General features: G+C 39.7%; 1 protein-coding gene across 30 annotated transcripts in view; it reads right to left on the reverse strand.

Annotated features, from left to right (window-relative positions):
• The window catches only part of mical3a (microtubule associated monooxygenase, calponin and LIM domain containing 3a), an 87,843-nt gene that overhangs the window by 49,513 nt on the left and 12,375 nt on the right, over positions 1-25,955 (reverse strand). For 28 of the 30 annotated variants that reach the window (XM_040133478.1, XM_040133471.1, XM_040133452.1 and 25 more), the window contains exon 1: positions 11,567-11,718. The exons of 1 other annotated variant lie outside the window; for it this stretch is intronic. The gene's annotated coding sequence lies outside the window, so the exon portion shown is untranslated. Of the gene's footprint in view, positions 1-11,566; positions 11,719-14,742; positions 15,059-25,955 lie in introns of those variants that run through there. One more of the 30 variants, XM_040133450.1, reaches the window with a different exon arrangement.

A 25,955-nucleotide genomic window follows, 5' to 3' on the forward strand; every position in this document is an offset into this window, starting at 1 on the left:
ATACATATACATATATACATACATATACACATACATATACACATATATACATACATATACACATATACATACATATACACATATATACATACATATATACATATACATATATACATACATATATATACATACATATACATATATACATACATATACATATATATACACACACACACACATATATACACACACACACACACACACACATATACACACATATATATACATATATATACACACACACACACACACACATATTATATATATTATTTATATTATATATATATTTATATACACACACACATATTTCTCTAATTGTCAGTTTCCCCTCACAGGGAGATTGGAGTAAAGGTTAGAGTAAAGGTTACAGAACAATAACTATAGAGGTGGAAGGCATTCACTTTTTTGATCTTTTTATAAGTGAACATTCAAAAATTATAAATATGTGTTTACCCCAATTTTGAACCACACACAGTAATACAAGCATGCTACATTAATTTTGTAGTAACACTGTAATGCCTCCAACTAGAATTTCCTCATTAAAGGTGTTTGAGTGTGTTTGTGTGTGTGTGTGTGTGTGTGTGTGTGTGTGTGTGTGTGTGTGTGTGTGTGTGTGTGTGTGTGTGTGTGTGTGTGTGTGTGTGTGTGTGTGTGTGTGTGTGTGTGTGTCTGCCCCTTGCACAGCTTTGCATAATAGTTAAGGTGCAAGTGGGAAGCAGGAAAACAAGTCTATTCATAAAATTAGGCTGTTTCGCCACACCACTTAAAAGCATCAGACTCTAATTTCTTCAAGTGTATTCTTTCATTCATATTTCAAAAAAAGGACTGAAACTTTGCCAGGGATGCTCATCATTACTGTGTCTGCTTGCAAACCACAGCTGTAAACCTAAGGTAGGAATGTGAAGCCTCAGGTCAAACTCAACACAGGTAAGTCTGGCAGGACAGTAGCCGTAGGATGATATTATGAGAGGTGTTACGAAGAATAGTGTCTATAAACACCAGTGTAGAAAGAATGTGTGTCTTAACCAGGAAATATAATTACCTGAAATGGCAGTAATAATGGATCACTCAAAACATTATCACTGCGTGTCAGCATAATGATAATACACATGAGGCTCAAGTCAACAGAGTGGATAAATAGCTGGTTTACTGTCTCTGATATCTGTTATTGTCTAGATATACTCATTATGAGCCTAGGGTTCTAATCATATGCACAGCAGAGAGGACAGTTGTGTGTCTATTCACAGCAACAGGCAAAGCCTCAAAGCTCACTGAGTACACAAACATTTCTTGACGGAAACTCAACTTGCTTCTGGCAGAGGCCGTCTCCAAACCATCTGGCATTTGAATCACTACTGCTTGAACCAACTCCGGCAGCAGATCAGCCTCTGAGCCAGTAAACATACTATTTCCATGTTGTCCTCTCTTAAACACTAAACAGACTGACACATTAATATTCAGCGCAGTGGAAAAACATCATGTTCTCAGTCAAATTCAACACTTCTGCTGTGTCCTGCTACGTAAATGCAACATGTACATGCTGCATCTTTGGTTTTTGCCAACCTCGCTACTGACCACATCGGTGTTTGACTACTATACAGTACACTACCAATAAATTATGCTGGATGCCTCAAATACATCCTCCGTATTGCTTTATGCATGCTGGAAATATTTGATACCCCTTTCATTTTCAATCTCAACAAGAAAAGTATCAACCTTCCATAACAAGAACTTTCCATGTATCTGTGAAAACAATAGTTAATCTGAATTATATGTGCTTTACTGTGCTGTATATAGTAGTAAAAGCAGTTTTAACTACACACCTTCTAGAGTTAAAATTAAATAGCACATGACCTTCTCAAATTATGTAATGTAAAGGGCTAAAGTGATTGTAGATCAGAGGTCCTACTCCGAGAGCAATACTAGTCCCTGTCTGCTCAGTTGTGCTGCCAAGGCAACCTTCAATTCTGTCCAAAAAAAAGTCAGGACTTAACTGAATCTTAGCCCCTTTTCTTCTGAATCTACTGGCCTATATCAGACCCATTCCAACCATGACAAGGGATTTGAAATGGATTGGTTTAAAAGTGTGAAATAGCACAGCCAATGAAAAAAATAACCCAAAATCTGTCTCTGAGACTACTCAGGGGAATATTTGCTTATGACAAAAGGTCTTTTTTTAATGAAATTCATGTTAGTAACAGATTCCAGGGGAGTCTGAGCCTTGGCCCAGACTACTTGCTTATGGGTGTCAAACATGGTCGATTAGAGCTGCCTGCCAGCAATTGCTGCAGCTATTTGATTTAGGAAATCTCTCAAATCCCAACCTGAATGCCACTTCTCCACCTCTATGCCTTTCATAACAAGAGTAGAGCAGCCGCTGCAGCTACGTAGCCATAAACACGATGAACGACAAGAGTTATGGAAGGAAATTGCAAAAACACTGTAAAGCACAGCTGTTCAATCGTTTGTGCTATCAATAGGCCTGCTCATAAAAATCTTCATGTGTTTTTTTTACATATGATTGTCTGTGTTGGTCATTTGCATACTTCACACTAGAGTGTGCAGTGAGATGGAGGTATGTATCTGGTTACTCATATACTCAAATCCATCCCTCCCGGGGAACCAGGAAGTGTAATCTGAGACCAGTAGGCAAACACAGTCAACACAGACTAGTCTCCAAGGCTTAGTCACGACCAGTGTGGAATGGAGGCATGCAGGAGGGAAGGAGAGGATGCTTCATACTGGATACAGAACTGTTCAACTGCTTTTTTTCATGTAACAGAGGAGAAATCTTACAGAAACTGAATATGTCAATAATCAAAAGCTAGATAGTAATTAGGCCTATAGTACACCCAACAATATCTATAATGTCAATCAGAGTGTTTCTATTGTTTCCTGACAAACCAAACATCTCGAGTTGAATCCTTTGTCTCTCTGTGTGTTCAGACATGAAGGATGATGGACAGGAATATAATCAGCTGGGCCAAGACATAAAAACTCACCTTCGAGGCCTCATAACTAGATTACACATTTAATACACAAGGGCTAACCCACGGTATATTTCTTATTCTGGCAGGCCATGGGAAACTGCAGTGCAACTCTGTTCACTCTTTGGGGTCTGCTCTCTTCCCCATATTAATTACAAAGCTAATGTTTAAACTTCGAAGCAGCTCAGAAAACAGCCAGGATTCTAGACCGAATTTGACAGCCAGGCAGCCTGGAAATTTGCAAAGAAAGAATGAGAAACAAACTGATATTCCCACTACAGGTTTTGTGTGATTTCTTGCCAGGGTTGACTGAAGTGAGAGTGGAATTGTGGTTATGAAACTACAAATTGTGGTCATAATAGTGGAGATTTATCCTCTGACATTTTTTTTTATGTTTGTAAGAGAAAACATAGAAACAACAGGAAAAGCTGCTATATTCTGATGCTAAACATTCATCCAAATAATCAATGGAAAAGTAAAAAAATAAATAAATAAATTTAAAAAAACATTTGCTGAGGTAAACGCATTACAAAAACATTGTCCCATGTGAAGGACCTTCATTGTTCAACATTTTGAGATTTATCGTTTCTAGATTTGCTAACATCAGTGCCTCATTTGAAATCATTTTATGATCAATTTCATCTGACTCCACCCCAAATGCTGCTACTTTCTAAGCCTTGATGGGACATGCAACAGTGACACACAGACAGCACAAGCCATAATCCTGTCACATCCACGCTTGCTTTCTCTAATCTCTGTGCGTGGGCGCAGCTGTGAGCAGTTCAGATGATAAACAAGTCACGGGAAGTATGGGGATTGTGAGATGAGGGGAATCAACAGAATGAGCTACCAGTAGTCCTCTCTGCAACCAGACTGACTAGCCAGGACCTCTATCCAGACCTGCAGATTCTCTGACCTTTCTCCAAGGCTCAAACATCCTCAAATTTGGTCTTTTGACAGCCTGTCAGAGCGCAGTAAAGCAACTGCAGCAAACTAACAACCCCGGAGGTCCCAGCCGCAACGGAGAATCATCTTATAATTACACTGAGCCCACTACAAGAGTGAAGACAAGGAAACCCAATAAGATGACTGTAAATTGAGGACTGTTGAGAGCAGGTATACAAATATCAACTGGGCCAAGACCTACCCTCCTCGGTAGGAGGTTTAGCCAGTGAGTGCATACTACTAAAGCTCATTGTTCAGAGCTGGCTTTCACTCAGTTGGTAACAAAATCTCCAATTTGTTACATCACCGACTCACTCTTCAATTCACTTTCAGTTCAATTGAGAGGTTACATTTTTGTTTATAAATGAAATAAGCCACACCTGTATTTTCAGCTGTGATAACCTAAGAAAACTCCAAAAAGTTTCTTTCCCCATCCTCAAGTCAAACCCCTCAAGAAAGTCTGTAAATATGCCCCACAGCGAAATGATCACAATAAGTTTAGATTGCTCACATATGCACATCAAACAGACAGTAGCGTGAGAATATGCAAGACAGGCTTTCTTCCCAACCTAACACTGCTCAATCATTTCATCCCCCTTGTGCCAGTTCCACTAAATAGTTCAGCACACGCGGGATCAGAGGAAGGTAAGCCTTCCTGTGTGAACCATGCAGAGCAGCAGGCTCATCCAGTAGGAAGGTAACTGAACAACCAACCAGAGCCATGAAGCATGCCAACAGGTTGACAGAAGAAAGCATGAAAACAGAGTCCTCCCAAATTACAGTTTAATCCCTTTCACATATTATGAGATGCAGGCACTAGTCAAATTGAGTGTTTGGCAGGTGCTGCACAGATTACATGTAAACACTAGATGAAGTGTTTACTTCAGTCAACTTTAAGTGCTTGGCTTAAAGTTATGTTTCAGTAAATGAACAGAAATGAGTTCTGGGGAGATGGATTAACTGTAAAGGAGGGGAGAGTAAACAGACCTTAAAAGAGTTCCATTAAAATCCAGTGTGAGAAGTCACAAATTTTGACCCAATAAATAACTGTGGGAAATTCCGTGTACTTTGCTGTCGTGGAATCAAATTTAAGGCCAACTGATGAAAGTGAGGCTACATCAAACAAAGCACTATAAAGATCCATTCTTTTTCAAAAACTTTACAATGTATAGTTTTATATTCCTCACATCAAAACTTCAAGGATTTCTGAGCCCCAAGCCAACCCTGCCTCCATTTCTATGTTTCAAATTTATTCTAATCAGAATAAACCCCTTCAGATGTATTGCCTTGTTCTCAAGGGGGGTCCCTAAAAATTATCTCTATTGGCCACAACAATATTCATTCCATAAATAACATTTTGTTATGATATGCAGCCACAATAATTTTGGCAATTAATGAGGCTAAAATTCTCCTGAAGGTTACCCAGAGACTGCCCAGAGACTGCCCAATAGTATTTTAAAGGACTTAGTACCATTGGTATCATTATTGGTACCATTGCACTGCACAGAAGCCAAAACCAACACATGTGCTCACCTACTGCATCTGGATATCTGTGCTTTAGCTGGAGAAGCTGCACAGAACTTCTGGGTGGATGTTATTGTATTTTCGGTTATCTACATATTAAACCAACAAGATACAATGTGTAAATAAGTCAGCGTTAGAGGTGCTGGAAGGTGTACATTTGAACAATGTACAGAACTAGGCTAGCTGTTTCCCCTGCCTCTGATCTTTATGCTAAGCTAGGCTAAACAGGTTCTGAGAACAGCTCTGTTATTTAATGCAGAAACATGAGACTGATACTTATTTTCTCATCTCATTCTCAGAAAGAAAATTTCCCAAAATGTTAAAATGGGTAACCCATCAAAATGGGTAACTCTTTTCACTTCATGGTTGTGATGGTGGTTTCAGAACGTTACTTTACCATTCCTGAAACAGGTTAAAGCTCAGCATCCGTCTCAAATATAACCAAAAAGGTATGGCCTCATGGGGGCACAAACACAAACCCTCCAGTTAACTTTCATACTGACCTTACAATGATAAGACTAGCCTTCTGCTTGTCATAGCATCAGCTACTATGGAATTGAGGAGCAGTTGGAAGTACACCCCTGATAGTGAATGTGAAATATGATGTGGTCTCAAGAGGGGTGAACAGTTTACTGGAGTGAAACGGCCTGGCTTGGAAGGAAGGTTAGCGGCTAAAGGCTGAGCAGCTGTTAGACGCTTCCTGAAGCCTGATAGCTGAAAAGAACAAGCTGTTATGTAGGTTTCAGAATATAAAGCTTTATTACAATAACACCTGACTGGTTACAGCATGGCTATCAGGCTACACCAACATAGTGCTTGGTAACAAGCCTCAGTGCTACTGCGCTCTCATGTCTTGGAGTACAGAGACGTGGTTTATTAATTCTGTGGATCCTGGTTTACAGAGTTTGCACAGTTTAGGCCTCAACAGGTGAGAATTTGAGAAGAGAAGATACATGTAACTTTAAAAAACTGTTCAAGTAATACATTATTTAGACCGATTAATGTTTTACAGATCAGCCAATATTAAAATTCAATGACAGCAAATGAAGCAACACAGTAGCGAATAGGCAAATACATAAAATAAGTATGTATTTCTACATGGCTGCCCTAAATGTCTGGAATTTCAGCCAGTGTCTTTGTATAAGAATACTAATGTTGACAATAAGCCACAGTACAGAAAATGGAAAAAAAAAAAAAACTGACCATGTTATTCAGCACCTACTAAGCACGACTGTCAGCAGTATGCACTAAGATTGCTGAGACAAATACGAAGTTACGTGACCAAAGGTTATATTTGAATTATAAAGCTCCTTGTCAGTGGCCCCGTGTTTTCAAAGCTGAATTGTCAATTGTTTAGATATTACTTGAAAGATTTTTAAGTTGTTATCTGAGGTTAAAAAAAAAAAACGGTTGCGTTTAAATAATAAATGGTTAGGTTTAGGTATACAGTAAGCCTAGAAATGATTACAAAATGTTTGGGTATTAGGTTGGAAGTGGCTAAGTAAAGATATGGACTTCGCATGTTTCAAATTATAGTGAGGACCTGCTATATAAAAGAAAAAAAATTGAAAACATGGGGCATCTTGTAGCTTATTAATTAAGACGCCTCCCGTGTAACATCTCCGGATTGATTCTAGCCAGGGGACACATGTTGTACATCATACTCCTCTCTCTTTCCTATGTTTCCTGTCTCTGTCTCTATTGTAACTATCCAATACAGGCAAAATGCTCAAAAAAATGCCAAAAAAGTGAAAATATCTTCTGATTAAATAAAGCTTAATGTTCCATTTACAACTCTTGGCTGCCGAGTTATTAAGTAGCCCTAACGGCAAACTGCTACTGCTAGCCGCTGAATTACTTAACAATTAATCAAGAAAAATGTTCTTTTTTAAAAAAAAGCAGAAACTACCAAGCCAAAGTACCAACAAATCTGAGTATAATCTAATTTACAATATAGATTAAAACACTGTCAACCGGCATAAATAAAGTGGCTAACATATTAGCAAACGGTTGCCTATTTACATATACTGCAAACCAAGGAGCAACATTAGCATTCATGGGGAATCATCACAAATATTCAATAAAAATGTCTGACTCTTTAGCTGCTAAATGTTTAACTTTGTCTGTATGCTGTTTTGTGCTGAGAAGGTAGTGTACAGTTAATTTATCAACAGTCAGCTGCTGGAAATTAGGTTGATGACAGCTATTTGTGGAGCATAAAACCCAAACAATGAGCTAAGGAAAGGTCTGAAAAACCTTCGGAGAGCTGAGGGAAACTGAAAAGTTGGTTGATAATTCTCCGTGGGTTCATTAATCAATTGGTAATTGGTAAATAATGATTAGTGGTCCTCTAGAAAAATCCCAGAATTGGTCCGCAGCTAAAGGCTGCAGCCTGTTTAAAGTGACCGACATGAGAAACTGATAACAATGTAAGTTCCATTTAGCAGGAAAATTAGCTTTCAAAAATCTTGCTAACTGTTAATTGGAACTTTGATGGAAATTATTTCAGACATGAGAGGTATTATGCACAGGATGCAATGTATGAGTCATCTAGCACGGCAGCCTATTGGCAGTGTTTTCCTACAATGTTGAAAACCTCCTTGCTAAACTTGAAAACAATAACCCCTCCTGAGTCCTCTGTATTCCAGTGTTTTGAGTATATTTAGTCCTTGATAATCAGTGTCATTCATCATACAGACAGATAGAAATAAGATTTCTCAGCTCTGCTAAAGTTTCAAGGGTCAGCAGACTGGCAAAATGTAAACAGTCCCGTTGGCCTTGCCTTAGGAATACATTCATCATACTGACCTACCTCTGACCTGTAAGGTAGAAGCAGCCAAGAAGTCTTTAATCCCGAGCTGCGAGAAATAACTGGAGCAAATGGACTGGGGCCATACTCGTAAGTTACACGCACAACTTCAACCAGTCCCTTTGTAAATTCTCCAAATCTAATCTGCATTATGACACGTTTCTAAGTTAAAAGCTTGATGATAGTGAAGAAGGAGAATATTGGTAGATACATTTCATCAACCATATCATATGTGGGACCTCAAAACCTTAGGAAAAGGGAAGGGAATTATTTCGTAACAAAAGGTCTTGAGTTTATAGATTAGAGCTTTTAGATAACCTTAATGATATCTTAATGGCTTCTACCAGACTGTTTGCTTTTACAAGGTCTGTCTGACTCAACACTCAGGAGTAACGTTAATCATCATGACCTAATTCCATAAAGGACAGAGTTACATGGATAACATGGTAATTGTCCTTCAATACACTGATTTTCTTACAGTGAGTGCCTGCTGCAAAACACAACCCGCCAACAGTTAACAACATGCCCTTGAGGATCTACTTACTGACATTTCTCCTTTTAAGGACGTACTTCAGACTAGACCAGTTCAGATATGCATAGTGGTTTGACATCAACAGGGGCCAACGAGATTCTGATGATTCAACAACAGAAACAGATCTCTGGGCAGAACCTGACAGTTGGGACACATCCATCCGTTTATGACACAGCAGGAGCTGCCTTCAGCGGACTTCTGTCCTTTCATCTAACTGTGTTTCCAAATTCATGGTACATGGTAGTGTCGTGGGGGGTCAGAGCCAGACAGGAACTCACTCTGTCCCTCTAAGTGTAAAGTCAGTGAGAGGTCACAGTGACTCAGCCTCACCCTATCTCTCTAAACATCTACACTAGCTTCCACGGTTGCGACTGATAAACCATGCTCCAGCATCAAATCTGATTCACTCATTTTATGCTGGGCAATTTCAGGGCAATGAAAATACAGGGGTGTGTACTGAACATGGATTAATATAAAAAGAAACATGACTATTCATTATGAATAAACTGAAGAATCCAGAATTGCATGTATGTTTGTCTTTAGCAGAAAAGAAAATCCAAAATATACCACTAAACTACGATTGTACAAGATAGACAAAATCTTACAGTATATCTAAATTTTCATAATATTGTCAATATATATTTTGATAGAGTGCATTTTGAGAACATTTTATTCAGAAACTGAGATGGAACTGTTTGTTTTTGGCTAATCCATAGAATTTAATAATTTTAAAATTACAAAAGTCCTTGAAATCCAACACCGCCATAAATCAGTCCTTCTCACTGATCTGCAACATTGCCCACAACTGACTAACCCTAACCCTAACCCTCCAGACACATTTTTACAGCCTCAAGGTATATTTAGTCATATTACCCAACCCTGTACTACTGTATACTATACTGTGATCATTTCACTTTGAAAATTATGTTCCAAATTCTGATGGGACAGATGATAGGCATTTTATTTTAGTTTATGGTTTGCCTCTTGTATGTATGCCCATTGGTACTGAGTGACGTAAAAATCAATGTGTTTGTTGAATAGAGATTTTGGAAAGTTATATTAATTTGAGAAAGAGGATTTAAGGCAATTTAATCAACTGCAGAAAACTGCAAAACACAGAACTGACACAACACTGTCCTTGCACCTATGTTAACAAACGTTGCAGAGCATGCTGCAGATTACAGGCTGACCCAGCTCCTTTCCAGAAAGCCAAACTGCAGCCTTCATCAGTTCCTAACTGTGCTGAGTCAGCCACCAAGCAAACTTCATCCTCCTTCTCTGCTCCACATCCTGATCTCTTGAGAGGGAAACTCTGAGTTACGATAAACACATGCAGCTTTATAGAGTCAGTACATCCCAATTAACGTCTGCCTGCCTAGCAACACCTTGTGAACCTTAGAGAAGATGTCCAAAGTCTAGTGTTGCTGGAGTTGCTACAGCCTGAAAAGGAGGTGGATGAAATGCAACAAATGGTCAGTATCACTGATCAATACAACAAATGCTCCATCACCCAACGGAGACAGGATAAGAGTCTTTGTCCAAGGCAAACGCCTGTCAGGTCAGAACCTTACTGCTCCACTTAGCCACAGACTGACTCTTGTTGCTGTGTGGCCTGATCTGGGTCAGCTGGAGTAATATGGTATTGTTATCATTGTTGAGGTCACTGTGCAGCCAGCCGACAAGAACAAAAACAGAAGCATCAAACAAAAGTGTTCATCCATAGGGATCAGGAGGAGACTTCTAGTGACCTGGGAATCGCATGCCTACCACAGAGGTGTCGGTCTGTGTTGTGGAGAAAAAAATGAGGTGCTGTGCATCAAAACAACAGCGCACCCCTCAGACTCTTTAAGCAGCAACATCATAACAGATTGTCTGTTTCCTTGCCTCGAACATATGCATGATTCAATTTCTGACTTAGACAAGAGTGTGAAAACAAGTTGCTCAATTAAAAACTCACCCAGTTTCTCCTCTTCAATAAAGAAATCAAAGAGGAAAGAATCCTGCTGTCAAGGTCACACCATTTGCATTCAACAGGAAAACTGTAACAAAGCATCTAATAGATACTGAACAGCAGACATCTGTTGCATTTTTGTGGATTTTAATACAAATTTGGAACCAAATATGTAGTTCTATACTATTATTTGCAGAAATGTTTCATGCACAGATAAATCACCAACCATTACAACAAGTAGTCACTCCTGAGAGTCTAATCAGGTCCATGGAATGAATTGATTTTTTTTTTTTTCCCCAGCTAAGTTGTACCTGTGTTATTATAAAAACATGATCCCAAACCTCCAGGAACTTCACAAATTCAGATGTCAAGCTGTTTGAAGGATGCATATCTGTACTATTATGTGCCCCTGCCAACTCAATAACACCCAGTCAAGTATTTGTCCATTGCTAAGAAACTTTTGGACAACATGGTTTGGTACAAGACGAGATATTACAGTATAATTAATCAGGAGTGTATATATTGCCACCATCCACCACATTCCACAGGCTGTCCCATCCGATCTGTAACAGGCTGAGAGCTAAACTGCTTCAAAAACGGGGTTGGTAGATGACCACTGATGAACCATTACAGCATGCACTATACAGAGGAACATGTCTGATTTATTGCAGGGCCACGTAGTTAAATCGTTAGTTGCTCTATTAAAACCACCAGACCGTCACATTCCCAAACACGCAGAGGTGCAGTCAGCCGGTCCCAGGGTAACGTTAAAAATGCGCCGTGTTTGTCAAGCAATCGGGAGGGATATCTCTTCTCACCTTTGAATCCAGCGTGTTTATATTCCACTCATTTATCGCCGGAATGAATCCATGTCCCTTTGTAGACACAGATTTCCCCGTTAAATCCACAGGACTGGTCTATTATTTCATGGGTAATGCTTGTTAAGGCCAGAGCTAGGAGCCACACAGCCGAGGAGAAGGCGCAACTTGAAACTGACAGAGAGGGATCGGTCTAAACCACAAGGACTACAAGGAGGGGGGAGAGAGCCAGTCTATAAATAACAACACGGTGCCGAAACATTACTAATTTATTAATTTCACCGCGCTTTATGCTAAAACGATAATACAGCAGAATTTTGCATTAATAGTTCGTACAAAATTCTATGTTGTCAGCATGTACCTGACTTCCTTTGAAAATGTTCGGTGTGAAACCCCCACTATTCCTTGGAGTGAGCCTGCGTGTTTTAACTCGGTTTAATCCGATTGGTCTTCTCCAACGTGACGCAGTAGTACTGCCGCCTTCACATGGTGTCAGAAACATTAGACTGGTTTACAAAACAGGGCAAGGCGGGCGGGTTTTTACATGAAAGCCGAATTGCAGAGATGTTTTTTTAGATTCTCTTTTACTGTAGAGGATTCCCGATATACCTTGTGTGTGACTGTACACCCTAAATACAAGCTTACTTGAAATTGGCATGTTTAAAGAGGTACATGTCATAAACTGATGGGCCTAAAGAAGGCTTACTGATACATTATTTAAAAAAAAAAAAAAAAAAAAATTGCACAGAACAATGAGTGAGAAGATTCAAGTCGATTTTAATGGGGTAAAATTATATGAAAACCGTGTTAACTTAAACGTATGTATCCTTTAAATTCGTTCACGTTGGGCCTGAGAGTCTACATATATTGCTGATGTGTTTAACTTAATAATCAGGGTAATTCAATGAGCAGTGTGTTTTTGGGCCCCACAGTTTTACATGACCTCTTTACAAGAAGTATAGACAACTCTGAAAGAAGGGCGAATTCTTTTAATTGGTTGCGTGTCATAAAGTAATACATGTAACTTCTCAGCTCCAATGAGTCTGTTGTGTCTGTCTGCAAGTGTCTTTCATGGAATCATGAAAAATATAATTCCCACCAAATGCCAAAGCCAATTTATTTGTTTTCTAACAAAATACAGACATGGTTTGTGCTGCCATGGTTTTAAAGTAGCTGAAGCTTGCCTTAGTGGAAAACCACTTAAGATTACAACTTGGGAAAATTATAAGTTTCAAACAGTTGCTTTCAAATGGCAAGACATCACATGGAAACCAGTAGTGAGTCTTTGGCTGCTTCCCACTAACAGAAATATGCATCACTGATATGCTGCTTTGTTCTGTCCCACTCATAACACAATCCAAGACTTCTCCTCATAGTACAGAAACATTCTGTATATGTCAACGACCCGTCAAGTCCAGGCTGCAAATCCAAACAACCTATTAAAAGCTGTAATGATTATCCGAAGTGTCTTGGATGATTCGAAGGAAAGGTCAACGACATGAGGCCCTCAGTAAAACGCACTCAACTATCAAAGTCACTGCCACGTCAAATGTGCCACTGCCAACTACTGGATTACAGGTTCGTGAAAACAGTACAATCTCAAAATGTGACTACTTAAGATAAAGTTCATGCACTTTGATTAGAAATAGGCTGTCATTTATATTTTTAGTCAGTACAACACACTGCTGAGCCACATGCACTGCTGTGCTGGAAGAAGGAACCCTTCTGCCACTATCAGCTCTCTGCAAATTACTGGGTTGGTCTTTTGCACTCGAGCATCCAGCAAGGCAGACACCTTCTTGTAACCTCCTGTTGCTGGACAGATTGGCCTGTGTGGCTGGTTTTTGAGAGTACACAAAGACACAAGGCAATCACTCTATAATCCCTCACAAAGATGTTGTATAAACTTCAACTTTAATGCAGCCGCGCGGAAGGAACAGTATTACTATTATATTTTTATATATCCATTCAACAGACTGTGCTATCACTTTATAAGTGATTTTAAAAAGTCCGTGCAAACCATATGTTCTGCATACATATTTGTATAAGAGAAAGGAGGAAACAGTACAGGGATACTTAATGGAATTATAGATAAGAGATACAGAGATATGTATTGAATTAATCACAATAAAGCCGGATGCTACCCAGAGTATTATTCATGGAATATACATATACATCGATTCAGCATTCAAATGTTATTTGCCTCAATACTGTAGTGCCTGCTCATGGGTAATGTCTGTCTTTGTTAGGAAATGAAATAATCATTAGCGTACATCCAGATTTGCCAATTATGCCGAGATTTGCCGGGTGTCTCTTCTAGGGTGGTAAGAAAAAAAACAACAATAAACTTCTCACTTCCTGTAGCACATGGTGAATTAGGGTCTGTACTACTTTGGAAAAACAAAAAAGCATTTCTGCAATTAAGGTTATGTGAATAATAAAAAAGCAGCTCCTTATGCAATTGAAAACACTAACATTGCATCACATCTCTCACATGTTACTGCAATACTATTAATACAAGGATCAAAGCTACGCTAATTTAAAACAGCAACATTTTGACTCTGAGAGGTTTTGCAGTCAGGAAAACATAGTGCTTCCACCACCACAAGGACATTCCACATAAGAGGTCTCCAATCGGAACAAGCTGCCCTAGTTGGATTTGGACGGATCTGCTAATTAAACAAACCACAGGGGGACACAGGATGTCGACCGGGTCAGCTTGTGTGAAAATGACAGAGAGAGAAAAAGGAAGACAGACCTGGTGGAGTAGCAACGACAAAAAACAAGGGCTGCGATTAAGAGTCAGGAGCAGAATGGCTTGTTGTCGGATCACAATACATCGGAGAGAGTTTCAGATCGTTATGAAACCGCCTCTAATTGCACCTTGTTTCCCACAGCACCTCTGCTCCCCACTGAGGTTTTTTCCATCAGCCATACATTGAGGATCAGAGGAAGCTAACAGAAGCATGCACGCAAGGGGTTGTCTACATAAGGTGAGGCGGTCTGCACACATTCTCAACATAACAAAGGAATTACACATGATGTCATCCCAGACATCTTCAAAGGCATCTGCCATATCACATTGTCAAATGCAGATGGTAAAGGACTGCATCAAATACCCATTCATTCACCTGTGATGAAGCTGATGAAGGAGGATAATAAAGGTAAGTACTTACTGTACTGAGGGCAGACAGGCAGAAGCTCCAAAAGGTATTCCTCTGGCTTGGATTTCTTCTCTTTCTATTTTCCTCCCTCCCTTTCCTCTTCTCTTTCTGCCTGTCCTCCCGCCTTCTTCCCCTCCTCTTTCTCACCGCAGCAAGATGCTGCCTGGACCAGTGCTCATTGTCATGGTAACCAAGACTAGGGGGATTTTCACGTGACCTGATCTCCCTGGGCGCTGATTGGTCAGATCCATTGAAGTAAGGGGGGGGCAAGGGGGTGATGTCACACACCCACCGGTTCACAAATGGGAGGGATCCTCAGTCAGGCCGCCTGCAAGCACACACACAGACACAATTGGTGTCTTTTTAAGGTGGGGCTGCGCTGAAGTGGAGCCATTAGATGGCCAAGGATGAATCTACTTGAATGACTGACTGATTGACTTAGTGACACGCTGTCTGGGGCTTCGGATCTGAGATATCGGGCTCGGCTCTGGCTCTGGCTCTGGCTCAGCTGTCCCCCCACTGTTTGCTCTCTTTAGTGGCAGGATGCTGCTGCTGCTGCTGCTGCTGCTGCCGCTGCCACTAAAATGCACTCCAGCACTCTAAAGTCCCGGGGGCCAGGATTCCGAAATAATACAAGTGTTACTGGACATACAAGAGCACCCATATGTGGCAGCTTGACCTGCTGGCCTACCACACTTCAGCCTCTCCTATTGGGGGGGGGGGCTATTAATAGCACTACTGAAACCAGACAGAAGCATAACTGCTGCTATTCACTCTTACACAAAGTAATATTCATACCGCATACAGGGGCGACATTCACACAGTAAAACTGAGCTTTTGGTCACTGACAAATACAATACAGACGCAGAGTGCCGTTCCTGCTCATGCTGACAAAAAGTAAATGACCTAAATATATGTCCTGAATTAAACAATTACATCAGGACTGTACATTTAGTTTGATGTCCATCTAAAACAGGGATAAAAATACAAAAACTAACAGAGCACCATGGGCATGTTCTGAACAGCCTAAGTGCCATAATTGCATAATGATAAGTGGCCCGCTGCCATACATTTTCCAAGCATTTTACAGTCTTGAAAGCTGAGGAAAAAGTATGTAAAAGAGCAGCAGCAGTGAGAGCGGCATTTACTGTAGCTGAGTGATATAAAAAAGAAGCTTTCTCTGTTCATTGAGACAATAAAAGATTTTCACAAGAGAGCTTGGGTGTTTTACACCACCTTTTGAGGGGAGAGCAGGTCTCAATTTCGTTCCAAACGATGACATGAGAAATTATGGTCCAGGGTTGTGGTCAAGACTTTTGTGTTACAGTCTGGGATCGGGCCAGTTCTGCCAGGGATGAGAAATGTTCTTGTTCTAGGAGAATCTGATGTTGGTTTTTCTGAGCCGATGTCATGTGTTGCCTTTCTAAGGTACTGAGCAGCTCAAAAATATGTCTCACTAATCCTGAGGAGACAAAGTCCTAAGAGTTGGCGAGGTACTAACTGGTTAGCTTTGCCTTTTTTAGGCCTTTTTTTTTTTTTTTACAGTTCAAATGTAGAGAGGTATTTACTAGTGTACACCCTTCATTTCCTTATGGACAAAAATAGATGCTGAAATTTGGACACTTCGCTCGGTTGGACACAAACAAAAATCCAGACACCTGTTATCTTTGGGTGTGTCATTACATTCAAAACACATCGTAATTATACAGACATGAGCTGAGGTTTACACACCTACTGCTGACCTATGTCCAAATAAATTTCTTCAGTATTTTAACACATTTTTGAATAGAATAAAACTAAATATGTGGGATTAACCATATACAAAAACCACTAAAGAGGATCGAATACATTGTTCCACTGTGAATCTAAAACAAGTAACTGTTTTGCCATCTTTAAGCAGTATGACACTGCCTAAATTGATCAGAAACGTAGCTCACACACCGTGCTCCAAAGGCAACCAGGGCTATACATTATGCAGCCATTTTTCTTCTATCGCTATAACTGGGCAGTGAGCTTTAGTAATAAAACAAGCACTGCTGTCTCCAAAGCTATCTGTCTCTCTACACCCAGCAGACACTGCACTCGTAAAGGTGTTATTCACTCTAATAAAAACATTTTCTGTAATAGATTTAAAAAATGCCAGACTTTCTGACTTTCTTCTTACCCAGTGCTTCCTTCCTTCCCTCTAAATCATAGTATGCTTTGTTTTTGCTGTAAGAAACATTGCTGAGCACGGTCTTGATTTCTAATTTCTGATGAAAGAGAGACTTATTTTTAAGAAAAATTATTACTTAAAATTACAGCATGCATGCAGTTAGTTCTCAGTTATAACATACTGTAGTATAAGGCAGGTTCATCTCTCTGACAGGACTGACACAACATGACAGTTCATAGGCCACAGTTAATAAATTCCAGACACAGAAAGAATGTCATGTCAGTGAAGATACTACATTTTACTGAGGCTACAACTGACCTTCTCCCAATTCCATCAAGTTTTATATTTATATCTCAGGCCTGTCTCTTCTTTTGTGGCCATGAATAGTTGGAGGAGATGATGAGAGCAGTGATACTAATCGGTGATTTCATCAAGTTCACTGCCTGCCATCGGAAACCTGTTATGGGCCAGTAAGCGCTGGGCTGCAGAGGAGGAGCAGGAGGAGGAGAACTACTGTAGAGCAATGGCACCAGGAAATATTCCTCCTAAAATTAATCTCTTCGGGTGTTGAGTCTTTTTTTCTTTTCTTTCTTTTAAGCACATAAAAAAGAATTCTGGAGATCAGATAATATAATGGTATTTGTGTAAAGTTTCTTCCCACAGATTTTAAATGAATCAAGCAAACTAATAAAACATTCTGCCTTATTTCAGATATCACCACACATTTTTAGAAAAATTATTACTTAAAATTACAGCATGCATGCAGTTAGTTCTCAGTTATAACATACTGTAGAATAAGGCAGGTTCATCTCTCTGACAGGACTGACACAACATGACAGTTCATAGGCCACAGTTAATGAATTCCAGACACAGAAAGAATGTCATGTCAGTGAAAATACTACATTTTACTGAGGCTACAACTGACCTTTTCCCAATTCCATCAAGTTTTATATTTATATCTCAGGCCTGTCTCTTCTTTTGTGGCCATGAATAGTTGGAGGAGATGATGAGAGCAGTGATACTAATCGGTGATTTCATCAAGTTCACTGCCTGCCATCGGAAACCTGTTATGGGCCAGTAAGCGCTGGGCTGCAGAGGAGGAGCAGGAGGAGGAGAACTACTGTAGAGCAATGGCACCAGGAAATATTTCTCCTAAAATTAATCTCTTCGGGTGTTGAGTCTTTTTTTCTTTTCTTTCTTTTAAGCACATAAAAAAGAATTCTGGAGATCAGATAATATAATGGTATTTGTGTAAAGTTTCTTCCCACAGATTTTAAATGAATCAAGCAAACTAATAAAACATTCTGCCTTATTTCAGATATCACCACACATTTTTAGAAAAAAATTGTTGATGTGGAAATGAATGAAGTTAATCTCACTTAATTTACAGATGGAAAAATAAGACAAATACAACACAATTCTAGTCAAATTTGACAAATTTACATAGGATGGGTGCCTTTTGCAATCTATAAGCACACTGAACAATTTGATTCTTAAGCTGTTTATTTTAGAGTTCAGAACCTGAGAAAAATAATGATGACACGGCTGTGATACTTATTTACAATGTTATTATAATTAATTCATTGTAATTGATCATGCAATCAGGAGTCAACAAAAATTGGGTCAGTTGGGTACACTTTGAGAAAACATACACTTTGCTATCCAGGTAATTAAGTAAAGAACACATTTTTTTTCTTGAAGTGTGTGTGTGTGTGTGTGTGTGTGTGTGTGTGTGTGTGTGTGTGTGTGTGTGTGTGTGTGTGTGTGTGTGTTGGTAGGGGGTCCAACAGAGGAATCAAAGACAGTGAACAAACATTACTGAGTGAAAACACATAGACCAACAGAGGCAGAGGAGAGCGAGAAGGCAGACAGTGAGTTCAGATTTCAGGAGTCTGGTTGTGTCTGTGGTCAGTCCGAGTTAGTCTAAATTTAACTGCACAGTATGTCTTTAGGTTACCTCAGACCAGGGCCGTGTGAGGACTGAAACAGCAGCAGCGGTCAGGGTGCGGCCACACTGGACCCATTTCTCACACTGCTGGCCATTGACTGTGTCCATGAACTGCTAGCTTGGCAGGTTATAAATCCAATCTTTCCTAGAAATTAAAAGGGTCAAAAGTCACAGCTCTTACCCTGTGTCCCTGAACCCTTCCTGATCCTTAGCAATACAGACGTTCCTGGGCTAATTATGGCTGTGACTGTACTGACCACGGGTATTTAGGGGTTAGAGGTAGCCTGATGTAGATGTCTATAGTGGTTCCCATGGTGATCAGTGAAGGTGTCGACAAGTAGTATATTCCTAAAATATACCCTTCCTTTTCTACAGTGCACTGTTTCCTACACACAGGGCAAAGAAGTTAGTCACCAAATGTTAAAATACAACAGATTAAAAAAGAATATTGCTGATGGGTCAGAAAGTTTTGGTTTTATTTTCCAAGGGTTTGGGATGTCTGTGAGTTTTCCACATCAGTACAATAGTGGTGACTATAATTTTGTTTTTGGTAATCATAAGCATTGAAAATCTACATTTAAACAAGACTAAGAGTCCTCAAGGTAGCAGCTCTGTAAGGCTGTAATGGGGACAGTAGTTCTCTCAGCTAATGGCTAATTTCAGCATGCTAACAGATACAGTCATTGGATAATGTGAACATGTTGATGTTTAGCAGGTGTTTAACATAATTACCATATAAATTTTGTGTGTTAGCATGCTAACATTTGCTAATTTTCACTAAACACAAAGTGCCGGTGAAGGTGATGGGAATGTCATCTGTTGAAATGTTGACCTGATGATGGTGCGTGATAAAAACTCAGATTAAAAGTTAATGGTTATTACAAGGGGGGGCACAAATGTCTGTACCAAATTTCATGACAATCCATCTAATAGTTGTCATGGCATTATACTCAAAACCACAAATGTCGATATGCAGATCGACATTTGCAGATAGACAGAGAAAAAGTCAGGGCATCATCATCCATCCGTTTGTTGTTCCACGGTGGTGTATCAACTAACCAGCAGACAGACTGATTGACACTGCCATCCCTGGAGCCACACAGCTAGCCTGACTAAAAAAGTCAGCAGCAACATGTTTGACAAGAATCTGTGTCCCTGATACTCTTGGTAATCGACAGACTTAACTGCGAACAGTTTGATTGGGGACATTTGGGACTTTTTCCGTCAGCAGTACCACGTATAAAATTCCATTCACCTGCACCTAAAATCTATCTGCGTAGCTAGATACCAGCATGTGCAAATCAAAAACAAAAAACAAAAAAAACAGGTAAATGGTAAATGAAAACTGTATATTCTATTATTTCATCAGGATGCATTTTTGCTACTGGACACTACATCCTAGAAGATGTAGTGTTGCACCTAGAGAAAACAGACAGTACAGTCTGCTCATCGGGAGAATGGGTCTTTCCATAGCTCAGCAGGAAAACAAGGATGTAGAGACACAAATTCACTAATCAAATCTCTGTTTCTTTCTCATAGTGAACATTAAAGGTAGGACAGCCTTGAGTGGTCTTAGTAGGATTTCTGATGTCCTCTCTCCTTGCTCTTCAAACAGGCAGCACATAGAATGCTAAACAGCAACTTGATACCAATCAGTGTCTAACATAATAAAGAGTCCTGCACTTTCTATTTTAATAAATCAATGCAAAATCAATTTAAGGAACACAAAGATGCCCATCAGCAATTCTACACTGAGTTTGCTTTGTGTGTGTGTGTGTGTGTGTGTGTGTGTGTGTGTGTGTGTGTGTGTGTGTGTGTGTGTGTGTGTGTGTGTGTGTGTGTGTGTGTGACTTTATGAAAATTTAAGCCTATTTTCATGACTATGGACCTCCAATAACTCACCTTAAATAACCGATCCCTGACTGGCAAAATGCTTCAGACCACTGCACTTACCTCTGGGCTGGCACAAACAACGTTTTAAACATGATAAGTAACCTTGGCAACTACATTTTCTTCCTGACATGACCAATATGAGAATCCAGAGCTGTTACTTAAGATACAGCCAAGCATGTCACATTTCTATGTGGGAGGACAGCACAGCTTGGAGGGAAAATACTATACAATATGCTTTATTACTATACATATTTAGACTTTACAGAAAAGTGCGGGCTTCCTTTGTCTGTTCTGAACCAGCTCTAACTTCCAGTTCTGTTTTTATACTGTATATACACTCAACATGTATACGACCTGTATGCATACAAATAGCCAACATGGACTATGAACCAGTTTTCTGGTTTAACGGGTCCTAAAACAGCCTAGGAAGTCGTCCCACACATGCACAGAAAAAAGCAGTTAGGAGAGAAGGTGTTAGCTCTGCTCATTACGCCCATATCAAACATTAACCATATGCTGTTCCGCCCACTCTAATTGCTGATAAAGTACGCAGAATTCCTTTTTTACTCGTACTGATTTCCTTTCTAAAGACAGTAATCTCAACATAACATAATTTCAGTTTAAGAGGATCAACCATCAAGCCTTTCGTACTTCTATGCTATGTAGCATAGAAGCTTTCTAATATTCATGAAGCATAAGCTGCATATTAACCTCTGCACAAAACTTAATTAGTTATGATAATTTATTTGTTTTATACACGTCATGGGTCCAGTTATGTAATAGTAAGACTCAACTGATTGAACTCAATCTCACATGCTTTCCTTAAGGGAAATTTGTATTGTATTATTCATGAGTAAAATATTTCCTGCACTTCATTACTGCACATTTGTCCCCTCGTATAGGGTGGCCGCCACAGGAAAACATGGGTGCACAGAGAACATAGAGTATTCAAACAGTGTCATTGGGACAGATAAAGGTCAGTCTGCATTTGTGATTTTAATGTTTAAAATATAGACATATTAAAAGGATATATTTTTCAAAAATTTCAATTGAATTTCAACAGAGCATACATAATTCCAACACCGCTCGACCTAATGATAAGATTTTATTGAGTTGCATTATTGAAAATATAGGATCGAGTGTCTTTGGAGCTTGACCCATGCTACAGAATAAAAGTAAGGACATCCATGCGGGCACTCCCTGTTTTGCCAGTACCCTGTTAAGTGTCATCAGTGTTACCACCCCCCCCCACACACACACACACACACACACACACAAACACACTTGCCAGAGAGACCGTGGTTAGGCTATCACCGTATCATTCCAACTGCTGACCCCAAACAGAGTGGGCCTGTGACCAGACCAGAATTTCAATTGTACTCTGCTATGCACTTCCAAGGTGCCTTTTCTTTCTCTGTCTTTTTTCTCTTTCTTCTGCCCTCTTTTCCATGCTCTCCATCCCTCCCTTGTCCTCCCGGAGCGACCATGAAGCTGCCGTATGCTTACTAGTCTGATCAGACTATTTCCCCGCCAGCAGGCGCTAACTGTAATCAGTAGCTCCTGTAGTAAACAAAGCTGCAGTTTACACAATGACCTCAGAGCTCAATACAAATCACTACACATATACAGAGATCCTGAGAGGTCTGGGGGGGGGGGATTTGTCTCTCTGTAATCAAAAACTTGAGTTCATCACATAAGTCACCGTAAGCTGAGCTGAAGTGTTGTTTTTTTCATTCTGCATCAAAGCTCAAATGTGTTTGACCCCAACTTGACCTTGACTTATAATGTCAAAACAGATCCAAACTGTGCTGTTTATTTAACATTGCGTTTTTTCAGCTCCCATTTTGCATTTTAACTGCAACTCATATGGGCAGACGTCGACTCAGTAGTTCCACAATAGCCTGAGGTCATGGTTTCAGTTGAGTCTTAAACTTGATATAAAGTGGCCATGATGGTACCAAAAGTCTGTGCACAAACACAGCCGTAGGACAGAAACCAAATGCTCCTCTGTGGACACACACGCGCACACACATACCTGTGACACCTGTGACTTTCATGCACAACCAATACCTCAGTACATTCTGTATACACAAAAACACACAGACACATTCCGATACTTGGTGAAGGAGGCTGACCATGACAACAAAAGCAGCTCCCGTGTTTTAGCTTACAAGGGACTGACAAACACATGTATTCCTACACAGTGTTTTGACATACTTGGTGCTTATCAAAAATTCTTTTTGACCTTTATATAGCTGTGACCTACATTAGCGACAAATTCATCCCTTGTACAATGCTGAGGTACTTGAAAAACACCAGGATTGTGCCAGTATTAGTTCCTGTAATTATGATTTTTTGCTCTCAGATCCCTCTGTGCTGCATGTCTACAGAGCAGCCTCCTACTGCCAGCCCTCAGGCTCATAGTCGATTTCTGATAGTAAATAACGCAACAAGACATGTCCGCAAGATGGAGGTGGCTGGAAGGTCCAATTACTTCAAATTTAAACTACACAAGGAGAGAAAGGCTGGCAATGTTTCTCTGTCCTGGAAATACTGTAGATGGAAGCTTTTCTACTAAACATTCTGTCAATAGCAACAGACTAAAGGACTTTATATTTGTATTGCACATTTGGTTTTGTGTAACAAGAAATAAAAAAAGAATATTAGGTATTTATAGTATTGGTATACACATAGTAAGAGCACAGAGTAAGAGAATAGATGTCACATTCCCAGCTCTAATATTGACAGATTTAGGCTAATGGAGCAAGTGAGAAGTGACTGAATGAATGGAGCTGTCAATGAATTTCCTAACAAGGCTTCTAACACAGGCCATTACTGGTGTCTAATAGCAACAAATTGATCTTTCTCCAATTAGACATGAGTTATACACTCAGGGGCAAATTTTCAGATGCCACTCTTTCTGATGGTTTATTTGTGATTACAATAGTCTTGTATTCGATACTATGAGTAGCAATTGTTCTGTACTGCATTATGTACTAGTTTGTGGTTTATTGAAGTATAAATAATGAATTATGAAAAGATAAAAATGCCTTTTCAGATAATACAATATAATAATTCTTCTTCCTCTTTCTCTCTTACTTCTCCCACTGCTCAGCTCTCCAAATTCTCACACTCCATCTTATCAAACCAGATCTCTGCCCTCTGTGTCGATGGAAAAGAGCAAACACACAACTATCGTCTGCAGCTGTTTAAATATTGTGACATGTGATCTCTGGCTGGCACAAAGAGCCCTTTTAGTGAACGACTGGGACACAAAGACTGGGGGAACTGGGAGCTCATCTCTGCGGCCCGTCCCCACCTCTGGACCTAAACACACTGCATTGTATTTATTGTGCACTCTGCTGCCCTTCATGCAGCGCTGTTGTCTCTGCACTCTGAGAAATGTCTGCACATGCAGAAACTCCACATACACAAACTCTACCACCCACACTCATGTAAGACAAACATGGTAATCAGGAAATTGAGGAGAAGCTCATATCTACATAAACCATGTGTTGACTAAAAAGGGCATAGAGCAGCGTTTTTAAACAGAAATCTTATCAAAGGAAGACAGGGTGATTGAATTTCTTATCTTCTGAAAGAACAAAACTGCTTTTGTTCCCTCCTTTGTTGCTCCTTGACAAGACATTTAGAGAAATTTAGAGACATTTATTCATCTCACTGCCAACACTTGTGTTCTGTACCCTTTGTAGCTTCTATCACACCCATAGATGGGGCTCAAACATACAAAGCCTCAGTCTTTATAAGCTTTCCTGAAACCTTTTTTTGAGTGAGGCATTAAGTAAGAAATAAATACATCTGAAATGTGTAAGTAATTTAAACCCCTTTGTTGCTGAAGTGATAAATTTCAGTTTTGTCTCAATTTAGAAGTAAAAAATTAAAGGTCATCCAGGCTTTTATGTCTTGAAGACATGTCTGAATTTTGACTACCTAATTTGTTTCATCTGGCTTCATAGATAAATACAGCTGGGTATCATTTGCATAGCATAGTAAAGTTATGTGGTGATTCCTGATAATATTGTCTAAAGGAAGCTGCTGATCTGATCTAATTTGGAAGTGTTTATTTATAAAGGTAAAGCATCCTTGAAGAGCCTAGTTAAAATACGGCCAAAAAGACAAGTTGATGGTTTAGCTGAAGAACCTGTTAAAGACTGCTCAGAGAGATCTGTAGGAGAGACGCAGTCTAAATCAGGTGTCTAAAACAGTTGCTTGTAAGGCCACTGTACAGGACAATACATCTATGCCAGTTGTGGCATCGAAATGATGAATTTTTTCTCTAAAACTTACAATTCTGTTTGTAAAGAAGCTCATGAAGTTATTACTGATGACAGTTAAAGGAATATAAGGCTAAATAGAGCTGTGACTGTCTGTCAACCTGGCTAAAGTGCTGAAAAGAAGCCTGAGGCTGTTGTTATTTTCCTCTATTAATGATGAATAATAGATGATTCTGGCATTACAGAGGGCCTCTGCTTCGATACTATCTTTCCAGGCTAGGCAAAATTGTTCTGGATTGGTGGAACGCCACTTCCTTTTCAGCCTTTGTGATGTCTGCTTAAAGCAAGAGTTTGTGAACAGTACCACGGAGCTAGCCTCCTCCGATTCACTACCTTCTTTTTCAGAGGGGCAACAACATCGAGAGCTGTAAATAGTGAGGCTGCAGCACTATCAAGAGGAACATCAACTTGTGTGGGAGCAAAGTTGAGATAGCTGTCCTCCGATGTATTGCCACATGGCATTGGAGTAAACATGTAATCCTTTCCCTAAATCTGGTTACAGCATTATCAGATAGATACCTACTGTAATGGATTTTTTTCCAAATGCTTTGTAGTCCATTATTGTGAACTCAAACATTGCTAAACAAGGATCACATATGGTAAATGTGTGAAATTGAGGACGTACTGGATGACTGTTGTGGAACTAATGTAAACATCTAATTTCAGTGGAAAGCTAAAGCCTGCTTGAAAAGTCACTAAATGTTGCCAGATTACGTGATATGCTAATTAGCATAGTCATGGTGTCATTGCATCATATTTGTATTCTGCCTAGTGTCAGCCGGTTTCAGCCCTTTATCTGTTTGCTTCTCTCCTACTCTCTATGCTGACATACACAGTAATTTAATACAGGCAAAATCCTAATAAAGCTGTTCTCATCTGCGGTTTTCTGTTTCTGTTGTTAGACAATGGAACAAGTATGAAATAGTGACTGAAA

Source organism: Xiphias gladius, chromosome 8 (genome assembly GCF_016859285.1).
Source record: "Xiphias gladius isolate SHS-SW01 ecotype Sanya breed wild chromosome 8, ASM1685928v1, whole genome shotgun sequence".
NCBI classification, from domain to species: domain Eukaryota; kingdom Metazoa; phylum Chordata; class Actinopteri; order Istiophoriformes; family Xiphiidae; genus Xiphias; species Xiphias gladius.